At 38.1% G+C, this 20740-nt stretch overlaps 1 protein-coding gene across 4 annotated transcripts in view; it reads right to left on the bottom strand.

The window, feature by feature from the left end:
- The window catches only part of MECOM (MDS1 and EVI1 complex locus), a 606399-nt gene that overhangs the window by 304368 nt on the left and 281291 nt on the right, over positions 1-20740 (bottom strand). The window lies entirely within an intron of this gene.

The raw sequence follows: 20740 nt of genomic DNA, 5'->3' as shown, positions 1-20740 counted from the left end.
TTTCCCAGCGGGGAAAGAGAGAGGAAGGGTCCCTTGAGATGCACCAAAAAGACAGAATTTCCTCTAGACTGAGAAACGAGGGAGATCAGAAATGCTTTATATGGGGTACTGCTCATCTTTACGGAGCAGCATCTGAGGAGGTGGCAACAGCTTCTAGTAGACAGCAGGGTTGGGTAGCTAGGAGTTAGGGTACAGGGCACTGAGCACCGAGGCCCTGAGGACTCCCAAAGCAGCACAGCACCATACTTGAAGTAAACGAGTGGACCAGGTGAGACCTTAAGACCTCTATGAAACTTGTATGGGGATGGTTATGAAACCAGTCAATGGGGATTTCAGTTGTCTTAAAGCAAATGAACACATGTTTCTTGTCTGCTAGGATTACAAATCAGAAGTCATACCTGATTTGTTTGATTCATAGAACTTCGAGGAAAGAACTAAGAAAAACGGGTGAAAATTACAAAGAAACAGACTTCAGTTGTGCTAGTCAAAGGTTAATACTTTGAAAAATTAGCTGAATGTGCTGGTATTCACCTGTAGTCCCAGCTACTTGGGAAGCTGAGGCGGGAGGATTGCTTGAGCTCGAGAAGGCGGCAGTGAGCTATGATTGTGTCACTGCACACCACCCTGGCAAGACAGTGAAAGCCCCTCTCAAAAAAAAGAAAAAAGGTAAAATGGGTTGCCTCCAGCTGCATGATCAGGGTTCTACTATAGCCTGCATAACTACAAGTTAAGGATGATGTGGAGACATTTCAGCATCAAGTTGGTGATTAAACTAGGTGACCTTTAAGACACTAGCAACCCTGCAGTTCTATAAATTAAAGTCTTCTAAGCGAGTTTACTGGGCTAGAAGATAGAAGACCTTCATTATTCAGATTCATTATTGCAACAAACTATAACACTCATTAGCAATTGCCCATCAAGTAATGACTCCTGTCTTTTAAAGTTTTGTGAAGGGTAAAGTGATAGTACATGCAAAAGTATTGTTTAATGAGGTGCTTGGTTCTTGGTTCAAACACTAAGATAATGCCATTTAAACTAAGCATACAACTGAATTCCAGAACCCAATCTTATACCTATGGGACATAGGTTCTCAACATACAAGCTCATTATCATTCAAGTTCAGCATGTCCAAAATCTTGCACCTTATCATCTGCCCTCAAATTGATTCTCTTGTTCACTTTCCTCTTTCTACTATGAATACTATCTTTTTCTTAATTATCCATGTTTGACGCTTTAAAATAACATAGCCATTTTCTCTCCTTTATCTTCCAAACTATTCAGTCACTAAATGCTGTATGTTCTTGCAAGATTCTAACCTTCATCCAATTTTTTCAAATCCACATTTTCACACCTAAATATTTTCATAGTCCTTTAAATGGGTCTCAACCTCCAGCTTCTTTCCACTATCCATCAACACTGAGCCTATTTAACACTGCTGAGTTTACCTTCCTGGCAGATCTATTTTCCTGTTTGACAGCCTTCAATAATCTCAGTGTCTACAGGTAAAGTATAAACCTCTTAGGCTTGGACTAAAATCTCTGTCATTTTGAAACCATTCTTCCTTTCCATCTGATTCTCAATGGTCCTCAAAGGGAACTCCCAAGCTAGAGTAAGCTTACTACTCTCTTCTGAGCTCAGTGAGCATTTCTTCTTCAGTTCTTCCTGCCTGTCACTCCTCTCTGCTCCACTGCCCAACAAACTTCTGGCCATCCTCCTGGGTCAAGTTCTAGCTGGTCCTATCACCATCCCATTTAACACTAGTATTCCCTTCCTTGAATTATTACATAATTTCATCCCTCGGTTTGGCAATCAAGTACCATGCATTGCTGCTTAGGGTTTAATGTGTATGACTGTTTAGTTCCCAACTAGGAAATAGGTCCGTGATGGGAGACGTTAGGACTCTCACCTTTTCGGAATTGTCCAAGTGATCCGTATATAGGTGTTTAATGAATACTTGTTAAAGATATAATTAATCTAACATATCATTTTATTAAACTATGAATCCAAGTCAATAATTTTTTACCAAGTATAGGAAACTTTTGATCCTACAAAGCACCTTTAAACCTATAGAAATAGAACATGATGAATTACCAACTTTTCTCCAAACCCAACATCAAAGGAAACAATTTTAATAATTCTCCAGGCCAGGCACGGTGGCTCAAGCCTGTAATCCCAGCACTTTGGGAGGCCGAGATGGGCGGATCACAAGGTCAGGAGATCGAGACCATCCTGGCTAACAGGGTGAAACCCCGTCTCTACTAAAAAAATACAAAAAAATAGCCGGGCGAGGTAGCGGGCGCCTGTAGTCCCAGCTACTCGGGAGGCTGAGGCAGGAGAATGGTGTGAACCCGGGAGGCGGAGCTTGCAGTGAGCTGAGATCCGGCCACTGCACTCCAGCCTGGGTGACAGAGCGAGACTTCGTCTCAAAAAAAATAAATAAATAAAATAAAATAATTCTCCAAAGAAATATTATCAGAGAAGTATACTTTAAGGTCCAAACATACTTGAAAAGTCCATCTAATTTTATCCTTCAGGGAGGTTTTGCACTTCAACTTCATATTTAAAAGCTCACTAATGGTCTTAGCACATGTAAAAACCTAGGAAAACATCTCTTCAGAACTATAACACTTACTACTGCAAATGCAAAGTTATTCTGAAAGAGGTTTCTCCCCCATTGTTAGAATTTTGTTTTTCTTGAGAAATACAAGTTGTAAAACATTGTGTACTCTGTAAATGTGTCCATGTAAGCAAGAGGAAACCAAAAGGCACCAAAATAAATAGAACAGTATTCCACCAGTAATTATCTATTAAAGGTCAGTAAAATGTCCCCTACTTCCTCAAAGAGTCAAATCAGTCATACTTTCAGTTTCATGAAAGTGATCTTTAAAAAATGATAGAGGCCAGGTGTGGTGGCTTACGCCTGTAATCCTAGTACTTTGGGAGACTGAGGCAGGCAGATTGCCTGAGTTCAAGAGTTCGAAAGCAGTCTGGGCAACATGACGAAACCCCATCTAAATTTTTTGTACTAAAAGTACAAAAAATTAGCCGGGCATGGTGGTGCATGCCTGTAGTCCCAGCACTCTGGAGGCTGAGGCACAAGAATTGCTTGAGCCCAGGAGGCAGAGGATTCAATGAGCTGAGATCACACTATTACACTCCAGCCTGGGCGACAGAGTGAGACCCTGTGTCAAAAAAAAAAAAAGCATAGAGATGACAAGCCCATCTGTGCCCTCCCAATGGCATAGCTTATACAGTGACCTCTGAATTACCCACAAACTCTCCCAATGCATAATCTAAGCAAATGCATTTAGATTTCCGTTCCTGTGGAGACAAAATACACATGTGTGCCCAGGCAGCTGCACAGAAGAATTTGAACTTAAAGCCTGAATGCAATCTGCTTACAATGACAAAAATGTACAATTAAACCTAAAGAACAACTTATATAGGTCAAGCAACTCAACAAGAACTCATGGACCTATTCATCCATATGCAAGCACTAAATATACATGCAAGCGCAGGCAATTTGTTTTCAAGCCACTTTTAATCTAGTATCATCCAAATTAAATATAAAAATGGCTGTGATGACAAAAGTGAAAATATTAAACTGCTGAGTTTTATGTATCAAAACACGCAACAATATTTCAATGTAATCTAGCATTATGAAATTTTCAACAGCAAATGCAGTTTATCATACCACATTGAATATTTGTATAAACCAAAATAAACAAGTGCCTCCATATATGTTACCCAAGAGCTATCCAAAAAGCTGCTAAAACATTTCATCTAAATGATAAATTACTTCAATTATCATATCCCCATTAAATCTCTGTTATTGGGGAAAAATTGGTAGATCCTTTCCCTCAGCTATAACTATAGTTAATTAAAGCATTTCTCAGATATCACACTGACAGACTGGGCACATTTACAATAGGTAAGTATCAGGTAAGAAGTGCCATATATATCAGTGGTCCCATAAAGATAAATAACCCTTGTAACTTCTTGGAGCTGAGCTGTCTGCTACTGTAATTTGCTTCATGCATCCTTTAGGCATGCCATTAACTGAGTGAGGAAAGAAAGACAAGCATATTGTTGGATTTGAGACAAATGATTTGGGAAATTGCTCTTGGAAATCAACCTCTTCAGTTCAAATTTTAAGTGTTCTAATTTCCTCAGAGACCAAGGGAAAGGCCACATTTTGATTATATAATATTTATTTATATGTGTCTTTGAATAACTACCATAAGTTTCCACTTGAAAAGTATTCCATTTTGAAAACATATCAGAATCTTCAAAGAGAAGAAATTGCAGAAATAATATCAATACTAGTAACTTTCATAGATGTATCCACATTTTCTCATTTTAATGCTCAAAACAATCCAGTGAGAAAATGATGATAAGAATAATCTTCCATTTTGCAGATGTAGGACCTGATATTCAATAGAACCAAAGTCAGCTGAGACTAGCTGGGTGTCCAAACCCAGTCCTCCCTTTAACTCTTAGGCAACTTGTTTTTTGATCCTTAAAGATATGTTTTAAAGTTTGTTAGTTTTATCAAAATTGTAGCCATAATGTGTGAATAGTTTGGTTTTTTACTTTTTCACTTGATTATAGTTTATTATAATCACTTGCTTTTGTATATTTTACTATTTTCTAAAATTACATTTAATGCTGTATAATATTCCATTATGTGAATCCACAATAGCTGAACTATTTCCATGGATTTTATTTATGTTGCTTCTAATTTTCTGATATCATAAATATCATGAAAATGAGCCTTCCTTAACATAAATTTTTATTTTCATCCATTTCAATTTCCTTAGGTTAGATTCCTATGAGAAAACTTAGTGGGTATTGACAGATTGCTTTTCAGAAAGTGTATCGCAATTTACACTCCTACAAATTATACTGTCAATTATTATTGTCTTGTTTTTAATGCAGAAAATTATCTATTACTGCTTAATTCACATCTCAGTTGATTACAGAAACTAAATATTCTTATTTGTCATTCAAATTTCTTTATTTGCAAATTGTTCATTGTTTTTGCCCACTTTTAATTAGGCTTTTATGTCTGTCGTATTAATGATAAATAAATTAGCCCTTGGATATCGTATTTTAAATTTTCCCAGTAGACAATTTGCCATTTGGTATTTCAATTTTTTTTTTAACTTTTATGGAACTAAGTCTATATTTCTTCTGTGATTTTTACATTTTTCTTAGAAAGTCCTCAGCTACAGAACGGAAAAAAAGATTCTCTTGAATTTTCTTTGAGTTTCATAGTTGCTTTTCTACCAACCTTGGATTACCAATGAGTGATTTACTGCTGAGTGAAAAGCAGAAAAAAAAATTATTTCATTTATTTGAGCGCCCGTGAACGGCAGGCTAGGAAAAAAAAAAAAAAAAATGCCATTTCACTCGTAATTCTTTGGTTCTTATTTGCAAGGCTGGCCTAAATGCCTTCTCTTTTTGTGGGTTTTATATAACTCACCATTTGTTTCTTTTGGCCTTTCTGTCTAGTTTAACTGCAAATCTGGGCAGATGCCATTCAAAATCCTGAGTTTCACCATTAATGCCCATCATAATACTTATCACTCAGCATTATCATTCGTGATAGTAACATGAATAATTTTTCTCTCTACTCTTCACATTAGTTCACTGATAGAAAATATTCAGCAACTAAAATGTTTAATATTTATTAAGAGCATATATACATAGTTTGACTATAAAGTAAGACTTCTGTAGTTATGAAGTAAGAAGTTAATTATTTATACTCAACTGTACACATATATGCATATAATACACACATCCATGTGTATTTGCAATGTGTGTGTAGAGGGGTGTGTGGGTAATACCTCCCTAATCTTAAAAATAGGCTGAGACAGAAACATGATTTGAGATCTCGGGCAGACTGGTTGAGATCATAACTACATGAAACAACTGCCAAGAGGAGCTCAACTAGGGAATTGAACAGATTAGGTAACTCAGAAATTTAGACATTTCCCCCCATTATATTCCTCCTTGCAGTTTTGTAATAAAAACATGAGCAAACTTCAAAGGAAGCTCTGTAGTAAAGGTTAATTGCTACTAAAGAAGAGGGTGGGCCCAAGCACCAGTACTTTGTGCCCAACTTGCAAGCAGACAGGAAGGATTACACGTGGCTGAGAGCAGAGGATGTGTGCCCTGCTCTAGGAGGAGGGCAGGCTCGGCCAAACCTCAAAGCCCCACTAGGGACCTCCTGGTAGGACGTGAGCACATAAGCACAAGTCCATGAGCTGATGCCTGCTAACAGTGTGGCAGGGAAGGGAGGGGGAAGACATCAATTTCCTTACAAAATTAAAACCGGACATGCTCTTCTTCCCTTGTTAGGACAATTCCAGAGCAGTTACAGAGGCATGTTTGTGAGAAAGCAGAGGGCTTCGGGAGCCAGCTCTTCTGCACCAGCAACACAGTGAATAAACACGTGCTGGGCTTGGGGAAAAGGGTGGAGCTCAACTAATGCCAGATGCACAAACAGAACAAAGAAGGAGGCTATGAACTGGCCAGCAAAATCTTCTATGAGAATGGCCCCAAGATAATGAAATTTAAGATACCAACGAATTGAAGAAAGGAAACTAGTAAAAGTAGGGAAAATGAATTTCCAGAAAACTGACTTAAACAAGCTGTAGAAGACTGTAGCAAGAGTGCAGAATTACAGGCTTAGAAACAGAGACATTGAATGGAATGGGAACTGTTGATGGACATAGTCTTTTTTTTTTTTTTAGCTTCTTCTTCTTCTTTTTTTTTTTTTTTTTCTTTTTTTGAGACAGAGTCTTGCTCTGTCCCCCAGGCTGGAGTGCAGTGGTGCGATCTCCACTCACTGCAAGCTCCGCTTCCCGGGTTCACGCCATTCTCCTGCCTCAGCCTCCCGTGTAGCTGGGACTACAGGCGCCCGCCACCGCGTCCAGCTCATTTTTTTTTTTAATGTATTTTCAGTAGAGACGGGGTTTCACCGTGTTAGCCAGGATGGTCTCGATCTCATGACTTCGTGATCCGCCCGTCTCGGCCTCCCAAAGTGCTGGGATTACAGGAGTGAGCCACTGCGCCCGGCCAGGACATAGTCTTTAGCATGTCCCACTCCAGAGGGGAGTGAGAAGAAAAGAGACGTAAATGGAGTGTTTGGACACTGGGCTGAATTTGTAGAACCCGTGTCTCTAGACACCATTATGTTTGGAAATAATCTATCAACATGGCTTGGCACTGGAATTTTTTGAATGACCCTCTAAGATTCCTTGCACTTTCAGTATTTGCTACTTCCTTGTATCATGCTATTCCATGTCTTCCTTATGGAACTTTTCCCCCAGTGTTTCCTAAAAATATTTCATTTAAGAGCTGTCAGAAAGACTCAGAATGGAAGTATTGGGAGGCAAGATAGCAAGGGAGATGGCAAAGAATGTGATATGGATGGAAAATAAGTGACAAAATCAATGAGCAAACTTTTATTTTTCTCCTGATACTGTGGCATACTGTTGGGTGTCCTGTGGCTTTTAAATCTGGTTAAGAGATTTTCTACTCCCCTAGGAATTTCACAGACATTTCACTAATTAAGTATGATTTGGGAATTAAACTAGTAGCTCCTAAGCAATTAAAAACTGGGCTTCGCCTCTTCCAAAATTTTCTCTTCAGAGATGGAACTAAGCTTTTGTCAAATGGTAATGGAAAGAAATTGCTAGAAAATTTATACTTGAGGTACCAGTAAAGCCATTTGGTATCTGGTTACTGAATCTAAAACAGCTAATGCAGACATTAAAGTTCTGTGAGTACTATTCCAAAGGAAAACATGAGCTGGTTAATGTTTGGCTTATTCTGTTGTTAAGGAGCCACGGTCACCAATATCCACTGGAATGACCAGGTAAGAACGGACTTATCACATATCAGATAGATAGTGTTTCTTTTACATTCTAACTATGTGCCTTGACTTTCTTTTGCCAGTACAAATTTTTAAGAGACTTTTGGCAACCTCTGATGGACCCGATGTGCTTGTTTTTCATAAGCTTTCTATGTCCCCAAAGTGATTTTCCTTCAGATTCATTTAGAGGAAAGTAGAACCGTCCTGAATTCATGCTGCAGCAGACTGGGTGGTTACTCCTCAGGCAATCTGAAATGACCAGAGTACAGCCTTTCAGTATTCCAGCCATATCTACAGTAATTATTTGCCAGCGTATCTAAAAGAAGGCAGGCATTTCCTGTTGCACACAAATGGGACATTCTTATCTAAATTACTGTTTAAACAGGTATTTAAGAAAAGACTATCACAGTCAGGAATTTACTGATGACGGAACACATTAGTTTAGGGCTGGACACATTAGTTGAGGACTAACCATTGTCAAGAAAGGAAGTATATCAGCATCAGGAAGGTATAGAGAATATTTTACAACTCCCATATGGGTCAAGATGGAGGATTGTAAACTATGCCATTTGCATTTGGAGAAAGCAGGAGGGTCACAAGTCCTGGCATGGAGTTGTGCTTGCGTCAATATGTTGCTGAACCCTGGAGTAACCTTGAGAGGCAGAGCCTGAGAGTTGTAGCTGCTTGGGGTCTCTGTTTCCCTAGCCATAAAATAAGCACGTTGGACAAGTTCATCCCAGGTCCATTCCACTCAAGCGATCCCAGTTCTACATAGTAAAAAGCAGAAGGTGGTCAAAATTTGGTGTACTAAAAGCTTATAAAATGTATTTTCTGGAAAGATACTCTGAGAATTGGTTTGGTCTCTCCCAACATGTAACCTAGGAGAGACTGTGCTCTGGCTGCCTAACCTTGCTCTAACCAGTGAAACTGGAATTTATTCCCAGTAGAGGCTTATAAAACTGGGCTGTTATTCTCACATTAAGTAGACTGCCCTCTGGTGAGGACTGTGGTTTATGTGTGGGCAGAACGTGTGGTTTACTACCTCTAATTTGTTTATGTTGTTGATGGTGGTTTCAAAAGAAAGCTGCACCCCTTCGCATGCTAAAGAGTGACCGGATTTACTTCCTTTAAAAAAAAGTGTTTAAAGGTGGGCAGAGACATGAGGGAGCATTAATGTGCCATTGCTAATGGAGGAGCAACTGGGATCCCTGTGACCACAGCTCTGCTTCATTCAGCTCTGCATGTGAAATGAGAGCCCCAACTTGTTTATTATAATTACCTAAGTGTGGCTTGGTGGCTTTTGGCAGAGATCCTTCTTGCCTCCAAAGGAGAGACCAAAACTCAGGAGCTACACGCTAAAGGAAGGAGGGTGATGTGCATTCTGTAACAAGGAGGCTATAATTCTAATATATTCTGGGTGAAAATATTAAAAACAACCCCCAAAAGATGAAGATCAAAAAGTAAATGAGATTGAGATCTACCTTCTACCACATGGCAAACAAAGATAGGCATGCAGGAGAACTGGATAAACAGTGTAAATGGAAGTTCAAATTCAAATTCATTCTCACAGCTGACTTGATGCAGACCCTTCCCTACTACCACAAAACAGAAGAACTTTCTTCCAGCCAGGAGTCTTACATAAAGAAAAGAAAATAATTATGCATGTCTGGCAGAAGAGGGAGTTGTAGCAATGGCTTGCCGGTAAAAAGGAATATGAACGAGCAATAGAACACTAACTCAACCACACTCTTGGTTTGATAAGAAGCAGAGAGTGTCCAAAACAATGAAATTTTGTTAGCGTCTCAAAATGTTTTATTTGAAAATGAGCAATGGTCCTTGTTCGTGCAAGGTTTGGTAACTAAAAGACAACAGTAATTTCTCATCTTAAAGTGATTCTGTGAAGAAAATTCCCTGATTTAGCTAATTTTAGCTTGAACTCTACCCCATCGCAATCACAGTATCTTCAGTGTTAAACAAGTTTAGATGTTGCTAAGGAGTGCAATTTTCTGCTCCCACTCTAAGCTCTAAAGGCCCCCATACTGAGTTTCCCAATACCACATCATATTAAATGTAAAATCATTCAAAACCACAGAGATGAAGAGAATGTCATTGAAAAACGTAAAGGAAGGTTTTTTGCTTTTTTTAAGTATGAGAAAACATATATTTTGATTAAAAATGTTTGCAGAAAAATATGAACAGATGTGCTATGTGTATGTGTATACATACACCAAATAGCACTTATAATTTGAGAGGGGGTAATTTCAACATTGCTAAGTGGTAACACAAGCTAGGTATTTAAGGGAATGATATAATATGACAACTTCATAGACTACCAAACTATGTATGGTCTCTGGAAACTGTCATTATCAACATGTACAATAACTAGTAGCATTAGGTGGTCTGTACAGTATCCTTCATGTCTAATTGAGTCACACAGTCTAAGACACTTGATGGGCACCAGGCACTGCCTTCTAATGCGAGCTGACTTTTAAAAAAAAAAATGTATTCAGGACCTCTTCTATATAAATTGCTATCGTTTGCAGCAAGAGAGGATTATAAATGTTTGCTGGCAAAAACTAAATTTATTTACAAACTGGGTCTAATTTATTTATGGCTGCAGTACAATCGGCTTTTGTCGAAATATTTATATTATCTGTACTTCTGCCTCACTAAACTCTACCACAATCATAAACACTGTTGAAAAATTATTTGCAGTTAGCAGGATTTAAGCTACCCATTATATCACCAGCTAGTGCCAGTAAACTTTTGCACTGGTTGATAAAGTTTCCTCTGTGGAATAAATATACATTCAACTTTCAAAATCTTTGGTGAGCTCCATACTATGAAAAGTGAAGGATTAAACAGATGTCCCAGACTTCAGTAGTTTTGTGTGAATGCTTCCATTGCACATTCCAATTGAAATTTTGTGGATAGACTAGAAAAGTGCACAGATTTACATCTTTTTCTAGCATTAAAAGAGGAATTTGATGATTGAAGTGTTGAGGTGATAATCTTTGCCAAAGATGCCACTGCTCAGACTTGAATTCATTTACTCATTCCAAAACATTTATTCAATAAATACCACATTGTGCCTGGAGCTGTGCAATTTGCTAAGGATAGAAATAGAGTTGAATAAGATAAACTGTCTGCCCTCAAGTAGTTTAAAGTTCAGTAGTGAAGACATAGACGGTAACGTATGTGACAATGAAATAAAATAAGGCCTAAGATGAGGTTAGGAAAAGTGCTGAGTGTTAAAAGAGTTGAGTATAAGTAATTCTGCAATTGGGCATTCCAGTCTCATAGAACCTCTATCCTTAGGTTCATTAGAACTATATATGTACTAAATCTTTAAAGAAACCTCTCATTTTGATTATTGGCGGAAATGCAGTTGCCCTTCACATTTACTTCTGAGTATCACTAAGCTCTTCTAGTAATATGAGCATCAGAATATTTTGGGGGGATTATTTACCCTCACTGATGCTTCTAAATAACTCATAAAATGATGAAACATTGCAACAGGTTCTAAAATGACATGACCCCATTTCCATTACAAAGTAAGCCAAGAGAAAACAGCATATAGTAGTGCGTAGTTCCCATGTCAACTAAATATGTATTTCTGCTTGATCTGCTTCACTGAAAAGAGCCCAGAAGTTCTATTGTGAATCAGGTAGGACTGCTGTTATACCAACGAAATTCCCACCAGTCTACAAATGATCCAAACCACAATATTTATCTTCCAGCTAGAATTGAAAGTTATTCCAAACTGACCAGAGACAGTCCTGGTGGATCTCAGAACAGTGATGTTTCAAACGAGGACTGGCCAGACCACCCTGGAACCTCCAGTGGAATGGCACCAACCTGGAGTAGGAGTTCTCAGAGAAGTGTCAGTACTATTGTCTTCTGGTGTCTTACACTACCCACCAGATAATGAATTTTTCTCAAATAATATCTACCTATGTCTACAACAAAGTAACTTAACAAAAAGCCAAAGTAGCAAAATTCATTTGGAGAGCTGTATTTATTTGGTGGGGGAAAAAACATCTCAAAAAAAGGAGCTTTTCACTCATCAAGGTGCTTTGTAAAAAAGAATACCCAAAACTCACATATTTGGAGCTTCATATTTAGTAATATACTCATAAAATAATTTGCTGTCCACTTATATCAACATGATATAAAATAACTCTTACTTAGATCCAGGTGTTATTCTCTAGAATAAACAATATCTCAGGGTTTTTTTGTGCTTTTACTGATCATTTTATGAATTTATTCTGATAAACCTTCTTTAAATGTTTGTTCTAACAGACTATAGCTATGCTAATTAAGTTAAATAAAATATTCTGCTTAACCTCATACTGCTTAAACCTCAGGATAATCAATAGATATTTCAATCTATTTTTATAGCATTGTAGAATCTCAGAGCTAAAGAATGCAAGAAAAATTTCAATTTATTCATCTAAACACCTAAAATTCTTGCTAACTTAAATATATTGTGGATAAAACCATGTAAATCTATATAAACCATGACTGGTCATGAGAAAAAATTACAAATGTTATAGTTCTATCGAAAGCATGTAACGTTAAGAAAATCCACTGGAGACAGGAAAGATACCTGAAGTCTAAGAATACAGAATGATTTAACAGGCTTTTGCTATTGTTGCTTTGTTGTTTTGTTGCTGTTACTGTATTAATATGTCTACTTCATTCAACTTTTTAATACTCATCACCACATTACATCTTAACAACTATGATCCAACATACACCACAAAACATTAATCATTTAGCCAACAAGACTTCTACATGTAAATCACCATGAGGGGGTCACAAAAAAAGAATAAAGTGAAATTGCTGATTTCAAAGGACTTACAATCTTGTTGGGAAGATAAGGCGAATGCCCAGGAGGATTAAACTTATGTAATATAAGGCTACATTAAATAGAGTCAAGTGAACGGCACAGAAAATGACCTCAATGATCAACTCAAAAAGTGATATTCCGTTTTTTTTTTTTAAGAGAAAACTGAAGTGAATGCTGGCTAGAAATTCTACTTGTGATGAAGGCAGATAATCAAGAGGATTGTGAAACAAAGGGGTATAGACTGTGGCCAAGCCTTGGAGAGGTAATGACTTTTAATTGGATTGAGTTTATCATATTTGCAGAGGTACGGCAGACACAGAAGAAAGGATTAGAGTGATTTCCACTTTCTATTATTTGACATAATGAGAAAACAGAGGGTGGTCCACATCTCTGGTACATATTATGAGCCATAGGAGATGCTTAACATGTCAGGTTTTGGTAGCATTGAACTCTTCTAAATAAACATATTTATTTGGACATAGTTGAGTCAAAACAAGTCACCTGGAAAAAAGGTTACAGGTCATTAATTTGCATAGTACAAAGGATTTATGAATTTTTAAATTAACCCTCCTGGATCTCAACACCATTTCAAAGAGTAGGATATATCTGCATTTTTCTTCAAAGTTTAGTTAGCTTAAAGGGTCAAATGAAAATGCTTGGCTGACGAAAAACCAGCTGAGCCAATTTACTTTTTTCTGATGGAAAAGAAGTGTATTACAAATTTGTCCAAGAAACAGCATTATATACATCAGGTCAAATATACACACAAAACAAATGAGCAAATAAACAACTGCAACAAAGTTGCATGAATATTTGGTGAGTCACAAAAAGATCATGCACTCTCCAAATTCAAGAGAGCCCAAGTATGAAAGATGATTAAAGCATCCCTCCACCAAAACTCCACTAGATTATAAGGGGATGAGGGCAGGGAGGATGGGTGCCTGATTCACTGCCGAATCCCCAGGATCCAGCAATCTTTCTAGCTCACTACAATAATTCAGTGTGATTTGGTTGACTTGAAAGCATCAGCCGAAGCAAGCCAATTTTACTGGAATTGGCTGGTACCATTTTCTCTTTCTCTAAATTGGGAAGTTCAAACATAAATGTTCAAAAGGCATCACACAAATTGTGTCCTTAGTCTGCTTAAAGGTACGGTAAAAATGCCCCACTGAAGAAAGCGAAAATGACTACTAAATTTACACACACTCGTACGTGTACACAAACACACGCTCCAAATGCTCAAGATACTGATAGATTAACAACCGAACACAATCAGTTCAGAGTTTATATCATGTCCTCTTCACACTGCAACCTCTTCAAACAAATTTGTTTGTTTGTTTGTTTTTAAAAAAAAAAAGGAATAAAAAACAAACAAAAAGTCTCTACATGGATGATACATATTTATGTCCTTTTCTCAAGACTTTTACTAAGTTCTTCAGGAAGAAGAATAGTAAACCAGTACCAAACATTACCAACTAAATTTGTTTCTACCAACATTTGCAGCAGCACCTGCCATGAATTAGCCATATCTTGTAGATTGTAAAACATAAGCTTCATGAGGATAGGGACCCTGTGTGTTTTCTTCACTGGTGCCTTTGCAGCACCAAGTGTATTGTCTGGTACATAGTAAATGTTCAATAAACAAATAAATACAAAAATGAGAGAATACAGAAATGAGCCTTAAGGAGTTCAGAAACTATAGAAGCTATCTCCTAACCAGGCTGTGCCTCTGAATTCCATATGAAGCTTATTTTAAAAAATACCAATTAGGCCGGGCGCGGTGGCTCAAGCCTGTAATCCCAGCACTTTGGGAGGCCGAGATGGGCGGATCATGAGGTCAGGAGATCGAGACCATCCTGGCTAACATGGTGAAACCCCGTCTCTACTAAAAATACAAAAAACTAGCCGGGCGAGGTGGCGGGCGCCTGTAGTCCCAGCTACTCGGGAGGCTGAGGCAGGAGAATGGCGTAAACCCGGGAGGCGGAGCTTGCAGTGAGCTGAGATCCGGCCACAGCACTCCAGCCCGGGCGACAGAGCAAGACTCCGTCTCAAAAAAAAAAAAAAAACAATTATATGGCATTTCTAGAATTAGTGATAAAGAATTCTTACTGACCTGATAGAATTATTTTTCATAACATCTGCAGCTTCCTGTTCTATAGTATCAGTTTACAATATCACAAGAAATTCAAATAATCTATAAACCATAGATCCAAGCCAATTCCTGTTTAAACCAGAAGAACACAATGGGTTCAAGTCCACCAAACAAGTTCTATAACCCCAGAAAATTCCCTTAATGTATTTGAGCCTCAGTTTCTTTATCCATATTTGATGCTGTCATATATGGTAGCCAGGAGTCATATATGACAATGGAGCACATGACTTGTGGCTATTTCCAGTTGAGATGTGCTGTAAGTTTTAAAAATACAAATCAGATTTCAAGCACTTGATACCACAAGTAAAATATCTTATTGGTAATTTTTGTCTATTGATTACATGCTGAAATAATATAATTTTAGACACACTATGTTAAATAACACATATTCGTAAAATTTATTTTACCTGTTTTGTTTTACCTGCTTTAATGTGGCTACTAGAAAATTTAAAATTACTATGTGGCTCACATTTGTATTTCCATAAGATGACACTGGTTCTCAAAATATGACACCAAATTGTATTAAGAATCAGAAGAGGCCAGGCACAGTGGCTCACGCCTATAATCCCAGCACTTTGGGAGGCCCAGGTGGGTGGATCACTTGAGGTCTGGAGTTCGAGACCAGCATGACAAACATAGTGAAACCTGTCACTACAAAAAAAAAAAAAATACAAAAACTAGCTGGGTGTGGTGGTGCATCCCTGTAATCTCAGCTACTCAGGAGGCTGAGGCAGGAGAATTGCATGAACCCAGGAGACAGATGTTGCAGTGAGCTGAGATCATGCCACTGCACTCCAGCCTGGCAACAGAGTGAGACTTCATCTCAAAAAAAAAAAAAAAAAATCAGAATAAATGATGCTCTTGAGCATGTTTTGTAAGCTTTAGAGAAATATACAAATGCCAAAAGTTATTAAGTTAAGTGACAGATCTAAAATGTCATTGTCTTTCAGGTCTACCTGCACTCAGATAGCAAAAGACTATGAAATGGTTCATGAACAATTCATTCTCCATCACTTCCCTATTAATAAATCTCTCAATAAACACTTGTTGAAACCAAATGTAAAACAAGATCAACATAGTCATTGGCATGGTACAAAAAGATGAGCTAATTCCACAACACTCCCCTGGCATAGTTTCTGTGATGATGCAGGAAACAGCCTGGGCTAAACAACATTGGAAGACGGTTTACACTTGAAAGAGGCATTATTGGCCAATGAACAATGAACAATATTTGATGATACAGGATGAAAACCTATTCCATTATTTCAGCCCAAAGTGCAGGATATGAGGGAAGTCATAAGATTAACCTCTTTCCCTGTCTCTTGGATAAGGCAATTCAAGTCCTCCCACAAATATCCCATTCCATCACTTCAAAAACAATGTGTGCCTTGAAACACATGGCAAAGAAAAGAATATGAAGAAGTTTCTTGTTGCTCTTCCATTGCGATAGTGGAGTTGGTGAACCTCCAAAAACACCTCCTAAGTCTTAGCTGATGAATGAACATGAGACAGATATTCCCAGAGTGTGTATACATGACATGACCTTGGTAACATTCTCAAGAGTTGTAAATTCATTTAGGTTCAGAGATGGGCAAACCCCACCCACCATTCTCCCAAAGTTCTACTATATGAAAGTGAGGAGTAGAAAGGATTCCTTTGGGGGTAAAAAGGTTGAATTGTCATGGGCAGCTCATTCTGACCTTTTACCAGGTCATGCCTCTAGATATTTTATGAATATTAATTGATGTATTACTGCAATGTAAGGCAGCTGCTAACCTAACATTCCAGCCTTTGTTCCAAGCCTTGTATGATTTTCTTCCAGGCCGTTGATTTTGTAGTGGCTGTGTAATCCTACTGAACTGCCAGCAAAGAGTGATCAATCAAGACTTTGAAAGCTTCTGGTTCATCCCAATACCTGGGATGAGCTTTGATAAATAATATTCTTGAGACTGTGTGAAATTTACATTGTAGAAGTAGTTAAATACGTGTGGAAACATGGCAGGCTATTGTCTTTGTTATTTATTCATATTTAAACAAAATCTTTTGTTTGCAACAAATCCTCACTTGGTCCAAAATTATTCTGCTGCAAACTCAAGTCATTACATTTCTATATGCATGAACATTAGTGCTCTCTCTATGGATTTAAAGATTGTCACTCATTTATACACATTTGGATGCAAATACATAATAATATAAATAGAAAAATATTCTACATCCCATTTTAAAAATCTGGATAAAGGGATTGAAGAACATATTACACACTTGTTCGTGGATGAGTACTAAATTTATTTCCCAATAAAACTTTATCCTGGGTCATCAAGATTGACATTCACTTTAGAAAAATATAGGGTTAGAGTTCTTCAACCTTCTTCACAAAAATCAGCCACATCTTTCTGAGGACCTCACAAAGTTCTTTTGTGACTGGTCACAGTCAATGTGCCCATCTATTTTGTACATCCTGTGGAATGCGACTTCTCTGTGTTGTTTTCATTGTCAGTCTTCTGATCTTCTTCTCCATTTCTCTGCCCTGGTAAGGGCCTCCTACTGTTCTGAGAGCTGTAGAGGGAGCAGTGAGCAAGACCAACAATACTCCTGCTCCTGTGAACCTTACTGCCTGATGGGTAAAGGGGGAAACTAAACCAACACACACACAGAGAACATCAGGAAGTCTTAGGTGCTTAGCAGAAAAAGCAGGGTGAAATATAAGAGCAGGTGGTGACTTCAGGTATGGAAGGGCTTGCTAAAGAGGCAGCATTGAGGATTTACACATTGAAACCCTTTCAGACTCCATTTAGGTGTCATCTCATCTGTTAAGAGTTCCCACTATCCATGTTCATCATCTCCTCAAGCTCCAGAGTGAGTTCCTTGCTTTATGGATCACAAAGTACATAAAATGTACCTCAAAACATAACCTTTCGTCATTTTCCTGTTGCTATTAGAGTGAGTCTTATTTACATCCATCTCCTTGTTTTGATTTCCAGTGACTTTAAGGCAAGGGCTGTGTTTCATTTACCTTTATATCTTCCCTTAGGTTCTGTAAATACACTAGATGCTCAAATTCAAATTGAGCCAACTTTTATGCACATGAACCCTAGAACTGAAAGTATAATTTAAAAAAGTTAATTATGAGGAGTTTCGTTTTTGAAAGCTGCACTTTGTACTTCAGTTAGCTCTGAATCTGACAGATTTCAAAGGAAGCTCTCATTTACAAAAGTCACTGCCACCATGGGAAGAGGCATTTTCTAGAATTGCAGACTATTGACCATTCAGAATGCTTGCCCAGGTAAGTGACATGTGTCAAATTTTCTTCTAGAAGAAGTTAAAGTTGGAAAACAACGATCTCTTCCAACACATTTCAGATAATTACCCCTTGGTCCAGAAACAGAATTCTCAAGCTTGCTGCTTGCAAATGTGCCCCCAGCAGTGAGAATTTTCTAGTTGAAAAGAATCAGAAAGAGAAGTCTTTGATAAATAAACCAGAGTACTGAGCTAAACCTTGTACAACACAAGCTAGATTTCAAAGCAGACAGTGAGAATGAGCCTAGAGTTTGAAAATTCTGCCAGAAAGTTTTGTTTTATGTTTTTGTGGAGTCTTTTAAAGCAACATTTTGCTTTTTTGTTTTGGACTTGAAGACTGTGCTCAATACAGTTTTTTGTTCTTTAAGTGACACCTGTTAAAAGAGAAGAGTAAATTGTTCAAATAGAAGAATTAATAAGACAAATAAATGCCCTTTTCTGAAGAATCCAAATGTTCTTACTTGGGATCTGATTATGAAATTCCAATTATAAATAAACTCCCAACCCATTACCCAAAAAAGGAATGTCTCCAAGTTTAGACTGAGGTAGGATAAATACTCCACATTCTATTCCAAATACCAAGAACAAGGTAGGTATTTTCCCTGCTGCTTCCCTACCCTGAAATTTGACATTCATTTTAATGATGCTTACTTTATTACTTGTCAGAAAAGTGAAATGGCCTGTCAATTTTATGGAGTTTCTCCTACCTTTTAAATGATTATATTACATTTTGAAATAAGTGTATAGCTCCCACCTCCTTTTTTTAACCTAAATGGTTCATGTGTGGGTTTGGTACTTGGCTAGGAGTGGAATGAAGTCATAATTTCAGGAGTCCAAAAGAATAGATCAAAATCATGCCAACACTTTCATGGATGGATATATGCTGCTAAATGGATGTTTACCTAGAAAAGTCATCATCTGGCATGCAACACAGTGAATGTTTCTACGCGGCTAACTCATGTATACTAAACAAATTTGGATTGGCTGCTGTGAGAGCTGCCCTTTGGAAATTCTCAACATAACATTTGTTTGATTGAGCCGTCATTCCCAGTTGATCTGCTGATGATCTGTGTCACTTTGTTTAAATGTCCTGGTGTGGTTTTCTATATATATACAGTGAAAAGCCAGTATGTTTCTGTGATGGATTAAATAGAGGTGAAATTCGAGAGTGACTCCTGTTTTTGATTCCTGTGTTCTCAGACAGGTGGGTCTGGAATGATCAAGAATGTCACATTCAAACACAGGGGAAAATATGGAGCCCTTTTGATTTAAAACACATTACCGTAAAGATATATTTGCTACTGTGTTCTCCTCGTACCAGAAGCTATTTAGGATTTCCCACCTAAACAAACACCATATGGGTTAATTCTCAGCATCCTTTTCAGATGTCCAAAAACAGGGGACACAAAACTCACTGCTTGGAAATGCAGTCTAAGAGAAGCAAACAAGGCTCATTGCTGATGTATGGATTCGGAAATCAAATGCAAGGTCAGGCTAGAACTGAAGCTCCAGATCTCAAATATCCCAGTAATGGTTCAGAGGGAAACCTAACACCACAGTGCCATACCATGTCTGAGACACTAATCAAGCGACTGCCTGTTTGCTCTGTGGTTAAAGCATTTCCTGCAGCTAATCTTCCTAGATAGGCTCTCAGCTTTAATAACCTATGGGGTCTGCTGTTAAGTGCCGGGATCTGGGCACCATCAGCGTTGATGTCTCCACTCTGCCAAACCCCAGACAGCACGTGACGCACACGTATTCCCTCCCCTTAGCTTTCATGGATGCAGTAGACAAGGGCCTGCCTTAAGCTCGGTTCCCCAACTCAAAAAACATACAGCCCTGATCAACCTGCTATCATACCTGAAATTCTCCCCCGCCCCCTGCCCCTGCCGCCCACTTAGCATTATTTCTTCAGGCTAAGGTAAAATCATCTCCAAGAGTTCTGACCATTAATCGTTTATTCCTTTCCATTTATATTTAAAGACCTACCATGGACCAAGACACTGAATGTGGACTCTAGAAACCAGAATACCTGGCCTCATTCCTGGCCTCACAGAGCAACATTTCAGTAGAGAAGGAAGACATGCAAACAAAACACAGTACCCATGATCAACAAACTACATCCAAGGTTCAGTGGAGAGAGGGAATTCATTCTGTCTCAGGGTAGAAATGGCTAGGGAAGGCTGTCAAGAAATGGCCGTATCTAAGAAGAGAAGAATAAGATGAAGAAGAAAGATGGCTTTGAAGGCCTTCCCCAGAGAAAAGACAAGGAAAAAAAGACCATACTAGAAAGAAGAGAGGAAATATCTAAAGGCACGAAAGTATGAAATAGCTTAGCATATGCATGAGACTAAGCATTCCTCAGTATTATCTGACTTATAGTGAGAAAGAGAGTAGGTGTACATGCAGAGAAAGAGGCAGTGGGGATCCAAACAATCAAAGGACTCAAGCTATACCCTAGAGCTTGGTCTTTCTCCTATTGTCAACATGGAAAATGGAAAGACCAGAACTGGATATTAGCATGATCACTCTGATTCAAAAAAGAAGAGATATTTAA

This window comes from Piliocolobus tephrosceles, chromosome 2 (genome assembly GCF_002776525.5).
Source record: "Piliocolobus tephrosceles isolate RC106 chromosome 2, ASM277652v3, whole genome shotgun sequence".
NCBI lineage: Eukaryota > Metazoa > Chordata > Mammalia > Primates > Cercopithecidae > Piliocolobus > Piliocolobus tephrosceles.
This window is presented reverse-complemented; position numbering and strand designations above follow the sequence as displayed.